Below are 15,641 nucleotides of genomic sequence, written 5' to 3' on the forward strand. Positions count from 1 at the left end.
TCCAGCAAGTATCGCCAAACGTTTTGCCCAGAGAGCAAAACGTATCCAGCACACCGGCACACCTGCTTCAGCCACCATAACCAGCAAACTGCTCATCCTTTGCCTGCCTGTCGCTGATTGGCTGGTATCCCGTCGCACCTGCCCTCCGCCCTCCACCACCAGTCGATGTCTGGGCTGCAGTGCGCTAATATCGTCAGAATATCTCAGTGCTCCAAGCAGTTGACATCTCTCACTGGTAGACTAAGCCTTGGCTTTCGTGTACTAAGGGAGGTGGCAGCTCGAAGCCGGTATTCCAGCACCACTAATATTTATTTTGCTATCACTGTAACTCACTTTTCTTAACATAACTTTTCATTTGCCAGTGATTATTCATATTATTTTGTTTGTTGACTTGTCTTTCATATTTTATGTACTTAACTTTATTCATGTCTTGTTTTTCTAGAGTAATTATAATTTCATTGTTAATTTACTTGTGTTTTGTGTGTCTTCCCATTACCTTACCACAGACGAAAGCTCCAGCTTTTCTCTTTTTTTTCTATTATGTGACGAGGCCCTGCCCCTAGCTTTTGAAACAGCCGAACACCAACGCTTTACCGTCACATTAAAGATATATATATATATATATATATATATAAATATATATATATATATATATATATAGATAGAGATATATATATATATACATATATATATATATATATATATATATATATATATATATATATATATATATATATATATATATATATATATATATATATATATATATATAGATATATATTATTAAATATGACCGAAAAAGTAAGATTAATAATTCTAACACGAATTTTCTCAATCTTTCGTACATTACGCTTCACTGTTGGAGGTAAATCAAAAATCACTTCTCCAAAATTCATTTTTATTTCTAGTCTGACGCGACACGGGCGCGTTTCGTAAAACTTATTACATTTTCAAAGACTTCACAAATACACAACTGATTAGAACTTACGTATCTCTGATTTTATATCTACATTTGAGTGAGGTGGGAGGGGTGATGTGGCATTAACACAAGACAGAACAAGAGGGGATATTAATAGGGTATTAAAAGTATCAACACAAGACAGAACAGAAACAATGGGTATTGAATAGAAGTGTTTGTAGAAAGCCTATTGGTCCATATTTCTTGATGCTTCTATATTGGAGCGGAGTCTTGAGGTGGGTAGAATATAGTTGTGCAATAATTGGCTGTTGATTGCTGGTGTTGACTTCTTGATGTGTAGTGCCTCGCAAACGTCAAGCCGCCTGCTATCGCTGTATCTATCGATGATTTCTGTGTTGTTTACTAGGATTTCTCTGGCGATGGTTTGGTTATGGGAAGAGATTATATGTTCCTTAATGGAGCCCTGTGGCTTATGCATCGTTAAACGCCTAGAAAGAGATGTTGTTGTCTTGCCTATATACTGAGTTTACTGTCTTGCCTATATACACATCACCTCTTCCACCTCACTCAAATGTAGATATAAAATCGGAGATACGTAAGTTCTATTCAGTTGTGTATTTGTGAACTAAAGTCTTTGAAAATGTAATAAGTTTTACGAAACGCGCCCGTGTCGCGTCAGACTAGAAATAAAAGTGAATTTTGGAGAATTGATTTTTGATTTACCTCCAACAGTGAAGCGTAATGTACGAAAGATTGAGAAAATTCGTGTTAGAATTATTAATCTTAATTTTCGGTCATATTTAATAATATATATATATATATATATATATATATATATATATATATATATATATATATATATATATATATATATATATATATATATATGTCGTACCTAGTAGCCAGAACAAACTTTTCAGCCTACTATGCAAGGCCTGATTTGCCTAATAAGCCAAGTTTTCATAAATTAATTGTTTTTCGACAACCTAACCTACCTAACCTAACCTAACCTAACTTTTTCAGATACGTAACCTAACCTAACCTATAAAGATAGGTTAGGTTAGGTTAGGTAGGGTTGGTTAGGTTCGGTCATATATCTACGTTAATTTTAACTCCAATAAAAAAATATTGACTTCATACATAGTGAAATGGGTAGCTTTATCATTTCATAAGAAACAAATAAGAGAAAATATATTAATTCAGAAAAACTTGGCTTATTAGGCAAATCGGGCCTTGCATAGTAGGCTGAGAAGTGCGTTCTGGCTACTAGGTACGACATATATATATATATATATATATATATATATATATATATATATATATATATATATATATATATATATATATATATATATATATATATATATATATATATAACAAAGGTACTCCCTTCCCTATTCATAATATATATATATATATATATATATATATATATATATATATATATATATGTCGTACCTAGTAGCCAGAACGCACTTCTCAGCCTACAATGCAAGGCCCGATTTGCCTAATAAGCCAAGTTTTCATGAAATAATATTTTTTCGACAACCTAACCTACCTAACCTAACCTAACCTACCTTTTTCGGCTACCTAACCCAACCTACCATATAAAGATAGGTTAGGTTAGGTTAGGTAGGGTTGGTTAGGTTCGGTCATATATCTACGTTAATTTTAACAACAATAAAACAAAATTGACCTCATACATAATGAAATGGGTAGCTTTATCATTTCATAAGAAAAAAATTTGTGAAAATATATTAATTCATGAAAACTTGGCTTATTAGGCAAATCGGGCCTTGCATAGTAGGCTGAGAAGTGCGTTCTGGCTACTAGGTACGACATATATATATATATATATATATATATATATATATATATATATATATATATATATATTTATATATATATATTTATATATATATATATATATATATATATATATATATATATATATATATATATATATATATATATATATATATATATAGTATATTTTGGCAGCAGTCTTTCTTGTAAACATATGTTGTTGAATACGACTAAGACTGAAAGAATAAGATTAGTAATTCTATCACGAATCTTCTCAAAATTTCTTACGTTTTTCTTCACTGTCGAGGGTAATTGAAATATTAACTCTCCAAAGTTAATTTTCTCTTTTTTGAATAATGGTTTGACACCTAAAAGCGTTTAGCAAAGGCTTCTTACTTTTTCAAAGACAGGTTGTTGTTGTTGTTGTTTTATATTTACCTACTCAGAGCTAAATGTCCATGTAGCACGGGCTATGGTGAACCTGTAATTGAGTTCAGGTTTTTGCAATATCCTTGTTACTGTGGTATTTGGGTCAAAGACAGGTTTACACATATCATATATCATGCTTATATTCGTTCTGGGAGTTAACAAAGTTAACGACCTTTGAAAACTAAATTCTAAAGGGTAACGAAGCCGAATTGAAAATGAAGGAAAACAGATTCATTGAAACTGGGAACGCCAAGGAATCCGGACTCCACCTACCAAAGGTTATCGGGGAATACAAACCTATTTACGCATATGGGAATATCAAGACCCCACAATGCTGGAAACCCACTTCGTCCAATCATCAGTCAGATACCCACTCCTACATACAGACTGACTAAGCGACTCAACTGCCTGCTGACTCCTTAGGTGACTTGTGCTTTTAGCCTGAAGTCTCCAAAGGAACTCATTGACTTACTGCGGGGAGCACGGGCCACAGGGATGAGAGTCTCTGTAGATGTTGAGTCGCTGTTTACCAACGTGCCTAGGCAAAACAATCAGGATGATGTTGGACAGAGTGTATCGTGATCCGGCTTGTTCCCCTCTGGACATACCACAGAGCATACTGAGGAAGTTATTCGAAGCCTGCACTATAGTGGAGCTCTTCTTGAATCCCGACGGGCACATGTATAAGCAAGTAGATTGGGTCGCCATCTGTTCTCCCCTAGGTGTCCTGTTTGCGAACTTCTACATGAGTAGCATAGAACAGAGGGTCTTAGTTGACATGGACTTGAAACCCGCCATATACTGCAGGTACATTGACGACCTTTTTATGCAGGTACCTGATGGCAGACGTTTACAGCAGCTGAAGGAAGCATTCGAGCAAAATTCGGTGTTAAGTTTCACTTACGAGATGGAGAGTGATGGGAAGCTGCCCTTTTAGCTAGATGTAACAGTCACGGAAAGGAGTGGTGGTTTCCACACTACAATCTACAGATTAAGACTTTCCACTAGCTTCCTTGAGATACGGTTCGTATGAGAACCTTGGTCCAGGATGAATATCACTAGTTCATGTTGGAGGGTGGACATAACAGTTCATGTTGGAGGGTGGACATAACAGTTCATGTTAGAGGGTGGACATAACAGTTCATGTTGGAGGGTGGACATAACAGTTCATGTTAGAGGGTGGACATAACAGTTCATGTTGGAGGGTGGACATAACAGTTCATGTTAGAGGGTGGACATAACAGTTCATGTTGGAGGGTGGACATAACAGTTCATGTTGGAGGGTGGACATAACAGTTCATGTTGGAGGGTGGACATAACAGTTCATGTTGGAGGGTGGACATAACAGTTCATGTTAGAGGGTGGACGTAATAATTCCTGTTGGAGGGTGGTTATCTATCTTGAGGTTATCTTGAGATGATTTCGGGGATTTTTTTTTAGTGTCCCCGCGGCCCAGTCCTCGACAAGGCCTCCACCCCCAGGAAGCAGCCCGTGACATCTGGCTAACACCCAGGTACCTATTTTACTGCTAGGTAACAGGGGCATAGGGTGAAAGAAACTCTGTCCATTGTTTCTCGCCGGCGCCTGGGATCGAACCCAGGACCACAGGATCACAAGCCCCGCGTGCTGTCCGCTCGGCCGACCGGCTCCCTGGGTGGACATAACAGTTCATGTTGGAGGGTGGACATAACAGTTCATGTTGGAGGGTGGACATAACAGTTCATGTTAGAGGGTGGACATAACAGTTCATGTTGGAGGGTGGACATAACAGTTCATGTTAGAGGGTGGACATAACAGTTCATGTTGGAGGGTGGACATAACAGTTCATGTTAGAGGGTGGACATAACAGTTCATGTTAGAGGGTGGACATAACAGTTCATGTTAGAGGGTGGACATAACAGTTCATGTTAGAGGGTGGACATAACAGTTCATGTTGGAGGGTGGACATAACAGTTCATGTTAGAGGGTGGACATAACAGTTCATGTTAGAGGGTGGACATAACAGTTCATGTTAGAGGGTGGACATAACAGTTCATGTTAGAGGGTGGACATAACAGTTCATGTTGGAGGGTGGACATAACAGTTCATGTTGGAGGGTGGACATAACAGTTCATGTTAGAGGGTGGACATAACAGTTCATGTTGGAGGGTGGACATAACAGTTCATGTTGGAGGGTGGACATAACAGTTCATGTTGGAGGGTGGACATAATAATTCCTGTTGGAGGGTGGACATAACAGTTCATGTTAGAGGGTGGACATAACAGTTCATGTTAGAGGGTGGACATAACAGTTCATGTTAGAGGGTGGACATAACAGTTCATGTTAGAGGGTGGACATAACAGTTCATGTTGGAGGGTGGACATAACAGTTCATGTTGGAGGGTGGACATAACAGTTCATGTTAGAGGGTGGACATAACAGTTCATGTTGGAGGGTGGACATAACAGTTCATGTTGGAGGGTGGACATAACAGTTCATGTTGGAGGGTGGACATAATAATTCCTGTTGGAGGGTGGACATAACAGTTCATGTTAGAGGGTGGACATAACAGTTCATGTTGGAGGGTGGACATAACAGTTCATGTTGGAGGGTGGACATAACAGTTCATGTTAGAGGGTGGACATAACAGTTCATGTTGGAGGGTGGACATAACAGTTCATGTTGGAGGGTGGACATAACAGTTCATGTTAGAGGGTGGACATAACAGTTCATGTTGGAGGGTGGACATAACAGTTCATGTTGGAGGGTGGACATAACAGTTCATGTTAGAGGGTGGACATAACAGTTCATGTTGGAGGGTGGACATAATAATTCCTGTTGGAGGGTGGACATAACAGTTCATGTTAGAGGGTGGACATAATAATTCCTGTTGGAGGGTGGACATAACAGTTCATGTTGGAAGGTGGACGTAACAGAGATTGCGGCTGTTAGTAAAGCAAACTGGTGCATTGTAAGCTGTTACGAATATGAAAGGAACAAATTGTGCAATATTTTGAACTCTGTGAACTGGCCGACCGGTGGGAACGGAAGGGAATTATCAGGGGAAAGCGCCAAGCCATTACTACTATTTATCACTTGGAAGGGGATCAGGGTAAGGATTTGGGATGGGACACGGGGAAGAAATGGTGCCCAACCACTTGGACGGTCGGGAAGGCCGTTGGATTAGCTCCATTATCTTTCCCGCCAACAAAGAAGTACCTCAAGGTCTGTGGTAATTATGGATTACCTGTAATATATCTGACGAACATTTTGTTAATAAAATGTAAACTCTTTAATATGTGCTGCAAATAGATTATTGCAGTTGTAAATATTTAGACTTTCCAGAAACTAGCCGAAAATGGGGGATGTCGTAAGTGGGTCGGGAGGACCCTGGTGAAGACGGTCTTCACACAACCTATATATATATCTGTTAAGACATCAGTTGTTTTCTGAGACAAAGTATATTAACTTAGCGATCTTGTATATCACAGTGAGTAATATTTAGACAGAGAGAGAGAATATAGTTTTCCTGTCATATAAAGTGAGTGCAAAGTCATGCAGTATTTTCTGTAGCTATTTATTTCATTCTATACTTGTATGAGGAGGCTTATTGCATGTGTATTTACGATGTAATGTGAAGATGTCTTCAATAATATGATGCGAGGGGTTCTAGCCCACTCTGAGATACACCACTTGAATGATATTGTAGCTTTCCATTTGTAAATATATTTTAATCATAACTCAGTACCGAAGTTTGTGTGCTCTCCGAGCCTTGCAACTAGCTAGGCATATAACAGCAGACTCATGTAATCAAATCCTGGGAGTATAGCAAACACCAAGCTAGGCAAGAAAAGAGGCAAAAAGAGGAGGCAAGAACATGAAGCAAGATATTGTGTGGCAAGAAGTAAAAACTGTTACATCATGTCATATAACTTAGAATTACATGACAAATTGTGAGTGCGAGTAAAGAGTGAGTCTTTGCAGTTACTTGGCAAAACTACTGGTGTTGGTTGAATCACGGATACTTTCGTAGCATTCATTACAGAGGACTGTGTGGTACTGGCGTCATTCACAGGTCTCTCCTGCAATCTATTGTTTTGTGCTGACGTAAACACTTTCCACAACGTTGCAAATGTTGAAGGCGAGCTTGCAATGTTGTATAATTAGAGGAGATATGGCATCCCTTGAGCTTAACTTGTATTCGTTCCGAAGAACAACATCCCCCGTGTGATATCATAATGATGATATACAGTGCAGTATTATTGTTAGCGAATCACTAAACACACAGAAGATTGATAATTTAAACGTATTTTTCGTGAATGTGATACCAACATCAAATATAATATATCAAATGTCACCCTTATCGAACAGGACTTTGAAGTAGCCATACACAGTTTGCTCATGCACCATGCGCTTATTTCTGGAATTCTATATTCATCAGGAATTGTAAAACCCACTATCACAGTCCCTTAACATCATTTGGAGACGGAGCCCAAAAACTAGTGTTATCCCGGTTATCACTAGGGAGCCGGTCGGCCGAGCGTACAGCACGCTGGACTTGTGATCCTGTGGTCCCGGGTTCGATCCCGGGCGCCGGCGAGAAACAATGGGCAGAGTTTTTTTCACCCTATGCCCCTGTTACCTAGCAGTAAAATAGGTACCTGGGTGTTAGTGAGCTGTCACGGGCTGCTTCCTGGGGGTGGAGGCCCGGTCGAGGACCGGACCGCAGGGACACTAAAGCCCCGAAATCATCTCAAGATAACCTCAAGATAAGATCCTCTGACCACGGTCAGTTGTATTATTTTATTTATCTTTGTAATGCTGCGTGTTATTTTTTCATATTTTTTGTTACGTTTTCCCTTGTTGGAACTTATTGTGTGTTATATTTTCCAAGTATTTTCTAGGGTTGGTGGAGGTGCTGGCCTCCGTTTGTATGGGGCCTTTGTGTGTCTTTAACTTTTTCTTGTGTATTCTGTATTTATGTGTTGTGTGGTTCTGGTTCTGTATTTGCAGTGCCATAAGAGTATTTCCCCAGTGTAGTTCTGGTCCCATTTATGCGCGCATTTGCGCTGTGCCCTGGTTTCGTGTACTTGTATTTCCATGATCTTTTAGTATATATGTAATTTTTGGTGTATTTGGTTTGTATTAGAATGGTGCTCTGTTGCTGGTGGTGTATCCTGTGGTGTTGGACAATGTTATGATACTTTGGTATCTTGCCTTTTATTTGTATGTATATATTATTTTTTAATAAAGGAAAAAATGATCCAGTATCAGATCTGCATGGTTGGCAAAACTTCCTGACACGAATCCAATTATTTCTGAATCTTTGCAATTCCTTTGAATTGTGACTTGATGGTTTGAATTTTCCAGTTTATTGATCAGTCGTGCTGGTGTCCGTTCTATGTCACAATAATTATCTGTTACGAACCCGACTCCATCGTCGGAGCATGGAGCAGCGACGTCAATGCCATCTGTGAGTCTGCTCCCTAAACCCCCACAAAATGGACGACGCCATCTGGTGGTCGCAGTAGGATACCTGTCAGAGACGCTAGATTCCTGCCCTGGTCAGCTCGAAGGGTCGCTGTTGCTGACCTCTGGTGAGGTGGCGCCTAGAAAATCAGAGTTATCTATTGTGGGAGGAGTTGTATGTTTATGTCAGAGTCCGTAAGTGGTATTTCCTAGTGTCCCAAGTACTGGCCAGTTTACTGATGACGTGTCTGTGTTCACAGAGGCGACGTAGGGCTGCGGTGGTACGAAGACAGGCAGTCTACCCAGGGCAGCCTGTTATCTCTCTACTTCATTCTGCTTTACGTAAGCAGTGAGCCGCCGCCGAAGAGGTACTGAGTAGTATTTGCTGTCTGCCTGTGAAGTGGCAGTGACAGAATTCGGCGTATCCCGGGACTGGCTAGAGGAAGAGACAACCGGCAGTGAGGTGCTCCAGAGGAGTGTAACTAGCTAGTTGCAAGAAGCTCCTGCCAGGGGTTCGCTACCCCTTGTATTTATTCGTGTAGAGGCCCAGCAGCGCGGGGCTGATGTTGTCTGCTAGCACCAGGCTGGAAAGTGATTGTGGGCATTCGAGGAGCACCTAGTGAGACTGTAGATAGGCAAGCCAATGGCTAGGGTAGACTCGTTGGTGTTTTCCAGTACTGGTTGAGGACGATACTGTGTGTTGAAGAAACACAGTAGTTGACAAGGCTGCATTGCACGAGCATCGAGGAGCACTTAGCGTCCTATGAGAGCAACACATGTGTATGTATCAGTGTAGTAATACTTCCTTTATGATTCTATTTAAGGTGATGGGAAAGTGATAATATGTGAATATATTGATAATTGATGAAGTGTCGTATTCCTTTCAACTCCCCCCTTGTGTTTTACTTGCATTACCAAGCTCACTCCTTGAAAGCCCCTACTGACTTGGGGTCGGATATTAGTACTTTGGTTCCTCCAGCAAAGAACCCGGTTGCGACTCATAGTGGCCGTAACATTATCCTAAAGGAGTGCGATTGCTCAATGGTAATTATTTGAGATCGTGGTTAATTCAGCAATCTCCTCTTTGGCTTCTTCAGTCACTTGACCTAGATCAGGTCTGTCGTGTACCGAGGCACTGAATGCATCATAAAATTGCTGCCTTGAATCACTATCACCGCTGAAGGTGGGAAAATTTATCAATGTAGGCATAGTGTGGCTACATTGTGTAAATTGCCACCGCCAGTTAGCGTCATTGGTGTGTTTACTGGTGATTGAGATGTCTGTGTCGCTCTAAGTCCACTAATCCTGCCATCATAATCTACTTCGCACTTTCATACACTCTCGAGTGAATTGCACGTTCCTCACCACCAGCTTTACTGTCAACGAACGTCAATTTTTATATTTTCCGAATCCTCAAAACCCTTGTTAAGGTCGCCGTAAACATGCTAGGCTTCTCGCTTGTACTGATTATAGAGTTGCCATTTTCTGCCTCAGTGGATATTGGCCTTTTGAATATTTTTAAATAATGATGAATCCCATCCTGGTGGGATTTTACTTCTAGGGTTAGCTTCTTATAATTATATTAGTATTTTTATTGCAATCTTGACCCAACTATGATCTTGAAAGGAATCCAGACCAAACTTTGATCTTTGAAAAGAATCATGACTAAACAGTGGCCTTGTAAAAATATGACTCAACTGTGGTCCTGCAGCTTGTGGGCGCCTGACAGCTGGGTGGACAGTGCTTTGGATTCGTAGTCCTGAGGTTCCGGGTTCGATTCCCGGTGGAGGTGGAGAAAAATATGCAAAATGTTTCTTTCACCCTGATGCCCCTGTTACCTAGCAGTAAATAGGCACCTGGGAGTTGGACAGCTGCTACGGGCTGCTTCCTGTGGATGTGTAACAAAAAGGAGGCCTGGTCGAGGACCGCGACGCTAAGCCCCGAAATCATCTCAAGATAACCTCAAGATACTGCAAAGGAATCCTGACCAAACTGTAGTCCTACAAAATAATCCTGTCCTAACTGTGATCGTGCAGAGGAATCCTGACCAAACTGTGGTCTTGCAAAATAATCCAGAATAACTGTTTTTACAAAATAATCCTGTCCTGTGTTCTTGCAAAATAATTCGGACCACAGTGTGTTCTTGCAAAATAATTCGGACCACAGTGTGTTCTTGCAAAATAATTCGGACCACAGTGTGTTCTTGCAAAATAATTCGGACCACAGTGTGTTCTTGCAAAATAATTCGGACCACAGTGTGTTCTTGCAAAATAATTCGGACCACAGTGTGTTCTTGCAAAATAATTCGGACCACAGTGTGTTCTTGCAAAATAATTCGGACCACAGTGTGTTCTTGCAAAATAATCCAGATCAAACACTTGACTTCTGTGGCAATTTTATTTTATATTCCGATGTTCTTGGAGATAATGTCTGATGAGATTTTTTATCTTCAATTTTACACGAGCGTAAAATGTATTCCCTCTTCGGCCAGTCCTTTCTTGATGGGTTTAGCTAGGAATTGTATATATATTGATAGTGTACCTTTAATTCTATTAGGAACTTGATTTTAATATGATTCGCTTGTTCGGCTTTTATTATATTTCTTTTAAGGAATTTTCTTGGCTCAAATAGCGAGAATACTGCCTCTGAAGCAAATTCAAAACAGATTTAATGTTATCAATTATCTGTTTCGAATGACAACTCTTGTAAGTATTGTTTCTGCCTAGAAAAACAACATTGTTGGTATGGGCACTCTTGGGCTTGCATGAAGTTCGGGTATGAAAAGTGCTCTAATTTCACCGATCATTATTTAAAAATTCTCACCTAGCTGTTTTCCGTAGTTGACTATGGTTATTCAGAGCCACCTTATATTCAGAAGTCTTGGTCGAAACTGCCATAATCAAAAGGTGCATTGCTATGACAATAAATATTGTGTACACCTAATTATTAAATCGAGTGAGTAATAAATGAGGTAATAACCAAACTAGATCGTGGTGGATATAGTTGATAAAACAATTCACAACAGACTGCAAGTTGGTCTGTCATGTGTAAAGTGAGCATATTTCAATAGTCATCCTGTATAGTTTCTACAGCTTGATTTAAGTTAATGTGTTCGTAATTTCGAGATCTAGAGACTTCTGAAAACAACTTCTGGTTTAAAGAACCATTATAGGGCGTGTCTCGATTTTAAATTGGTTCATCAAGTGTTATTCCTGATATTACCCACCAGTCTAGCTTCCCCTCACATGTCGTCTCTAGATAAATTTCTTACTTAAATATTTGGAAAAAGGCACTATTCAAGCCTTCATTACCTTCCATAACTGGAATACATATATACTCAACATCCAATCAAGTATGTAATCCAGGTAGTTATAATAATATACAAACCTCTAGGTTGGGTGTCGCCTTGCCTCATTACTCTAGAAACTAAATCAATATTTGTTGTTGGCCCATTACAGTATATCTACTGAGCTCTGGGTAGCACAGATACTGTGATCACCGGTCGCATTGTACTGTGGTTACTCAGGTACTCCAGGGAACTTCTCCGAGGTTACGGGCTATTCGCTCTTCACTCTCCTGTTGCTCGCGTGAGAGTCGTAACCTCTGAGATAGCCGCGTCGTTTCTGTCCTCCTTTTGATGAGTTGGGTTTGTCAAGGAATGTTTTCACTGGCCTGAAAATTACACAATATCTACCTTTCATAACTATTGTGTAGTTGTATTATTAATTGATTGTTATTTATTGATTAAAATGTCATGTTTATTTATACCGAATTTGTTTACATATCTTACTAGGTAAATATGTTTTTATATTATCCCGCCAATATCAATACATATGAATGGGTACAAAGAAGAATGATAAATTTAGCCCTCCTTTATCAAGAGAGAAACTAAAAAATGCTTAATTAATAGAATGATGAAGAGGGAAGGGAACTATCAGGGGAAAGTGCCAGGCCATTAGACTATATTGAACATGGAAGCGATCAGGATAAGGATTTGGGATAGGATGGGGAATGGAATGGTGCCCAACCACTTGGACGGTCGGGAATTGAACCTTTTGGTAATCAGTTTTGCAGATTGGCGGCCAATCTCCCGTGTCATTTTATTTTGTTGACTATTACACATTGGGTTCTGTTAGTCAGGAAATTGTAGATCCATCTGCCTATTTTCCCGGTAATTCCTTTTGAACGCATTTTATGTGCAATAACACCATGGTCACATTTATCAAAAGCTTTTTCGAAATCTGTGTAAATTACATCAGCGTTTTGTTTGTCTTCTATAGCATCTAATGCCATATCATAGTGGTCCAGCAACTGCGACAGGCAAGAGCGCCCTGTCCTGAAACCATGTTGTCCGGGGTTATGGAGATGCTGTGATTCCATGTATTTTGTGATCTTACTTCTTAGCACTCTCTCAAAAATGTTTATGATGTACGATGTTAGTGCTATCGGTCTGTAAAAAAAATACAGACCGATAGCACTAACATCGCACATCATAAAAAAATTTGAGAGAATGCTAAGAAGTAAGATCACAAAATACATGGAATCACAGCATCTCCATAACCCCGGACAACATGGTTTCAGAACTGGGCGCTCTTGCCTGTCGCAGTTGCTGGACGACTATGATATGGCATTAGATGCTATGGAAGACAAACAAAACGCTGATGTAATTTACACAGATTTCGCAAAAGCTTTTGATAAATGTGACCATGGTGTTATTGCACATAAAATGCGTTCAAAAGGAATTACCGGGAAAATTGGCAGATGGATCTACAATTTCCTGACTAACAGAACCCAATGTGTAATAGTCAACAAAATAAAATCCAGCCCATCAACCGTGAAGAGCTCAGTCCTCCAGGGTACTGTGCTTGCTCCAGTACTTTTTCTCATCCTCATATCGGACATAGACAAGAACACAACCTATAGCACTGTATCATCCTTTGCAGATGACACTAGGATTTTCATGAGAGTTGGCAACATAGAGGACACGGCAAACCTCCAATCAGATGTAGATCAGGTCTTTCTATGGGCTACAGAAAATAATATGGTGTTTAACGAGGATAAGTTCGAGCTCATGCGCTACGGAAAAATTGAAAATATAAAAACAAAAACCACGTACAAAACTCAGGCAAATCATGACATAGAACGAAAAGGCAGTGTAAAGGATCTGGGTGTACTCATGTCGGAAGACCTTGCCTTTAAAGAACACAATAAAGTAGCCGTCACAACTGCAAGAAAAATGACAGGTTGGATAACAAGAACTTTTCACACTAGAGATGCTATACCGATGATGATACTTTTCAAAACGCTTGTGCTCTCTAGAGTGGAGTACTGCTGCACAATGACAGCCCCTTTCAAAGCTGGAGAAATTGCTGACCTAGAGAGCGTGCAGAGATCCTTTACTGCTAGAATCCATTCAGTAAAACATCTAAATTACTGGGACCGACTAAAGAGGCTAAATCTGTACTCCCTTGAGCGCAGGCGGGAGAGATACATAAAAATTTACACGTGGAAAATAATTGAGGGGCTGGTCCCAAACCTGCACACAGAAATAACATCACATGAGACCAGAAGACATGGCAGGATGTGCAGAATACCCCCGTTGAAAAGCAGAGGTGCAACAGGTACTCTGAGAGAGAACTCTATCAACATCAGAGGCCCGAGACTGTTCAACACGCTTCCGCTACACATAAGGGGCATAACTGGCCGACCCCTCACAGTGTTCAAGAGAGAACTGGATAAGCACCTCCAAAGGATACCTGATCAACCAGGCTGTGACTCATACGTCAGGCTGCGAGCAGTCGCGTCTAACAGCCTGGTTGATCAGCCCAGCAACCAGGAGGCCTGGTCGACGACCGGGCCGCGGGGACACTAAGCCCCGGAAGCACCTCAAGGTAACCAAGGTAGGTCATGGGCTGGACGGTAGAGCGACGGTCTCGCTTCGAGTTGTTGGACATGAATGATGAAGAGTAAAGAGTGACACGACTGAAGTATTTAAACATATAAATGAGTATAATAATGGGGGATATAAAGGAGATACATCAAATATCAACACAAAATAGAACACGGAACAATACAACCCGTTCTCGCAAATTTAATAAGTCAATATTGACTTATTAGTTGCGTGCATAGGTGACATACTAAACATAATAGTTTCCCTTGAAAAGCTTCATAGAAAACACCGACCTTACCTAACCTACTTATTATGTTAAAATAAGCATCTTATAGCTTCGTAATTACAATTGTTACTTAACCTATTATAGGTATAGATTAGGTAATAATTGTAATTACGAAGCAATAAGATGCTTATCTTAACATACTAAGTAGGTTAGGTAAGGTCGGTGTTTTCTATGAAGCTTTTCAAGGGAAACTATTATGTTAAGTATGTCACCTATGCACATATTTAATAAGTCAATATTGACTTATTAAATTTGCGAGAACGGGTTGAACAATAGGTATAATTTGGTTTAGTTTATATTCAGCAAAGCCCTGGGTGTATGCTTGTTTGGAGTTAGGGCAGTTGATTTATGGAGCAAACTTTAAGGCAATATAATAGATTTAGGATGGTTAAATTGTTTTGTGACCAGGTTAGATATAAATGCGAATGAGTTTGAGTATAAATTGAAGTTCGCTTGTATGGGTCAAGGGCCTTATATCTTAGTTTCTTAATTTCATGCGTTTGTGTTCTGTATTTGTGGCTTGAATGACAAATATGGGCTACATAATATTGTTAAATTACTATTGGCCTGTCACCAAGCTTCTCAAATCCTTCCCTGACCTTGCCTGTCTCAAAGACCCCCAGTTCTTCCCTTCGGCAGGCCTTCTGCAAGATACTCAGCTCGTTCCCTGCGCATAGTACCATGGTTCTCCGGTCCCCCCCTGGGCATGCTTCTGTTATGACACCATGTAGCCTGGGAGGAACGAGTCTACCCTGTGAGAGTTATTCGGCTTTCCGGACCTGAGATTAAGAGGACAGGGAAAGAAAATATATAATAAACGTCAGTGAATAATTTAAGACCACTAGCAGAGGATTAGCGTCTGG

This window comes from Procambarus clarkii, chromosome 29, assembly GCF_040958095.1.
Source record: "Procambarus clarkii isolate CNS0578487 chromosome 29, FALCON_Pclarkii_2.0, whole genome shotgun sequence".
NCBI classification, from domain to species: domain Eukaryota; kingdom Metazoa; phylum Arthropoda; class Malacostraca; order Decapoda; family Cambaridae; genus Procambarus; species Procambarus clarkii.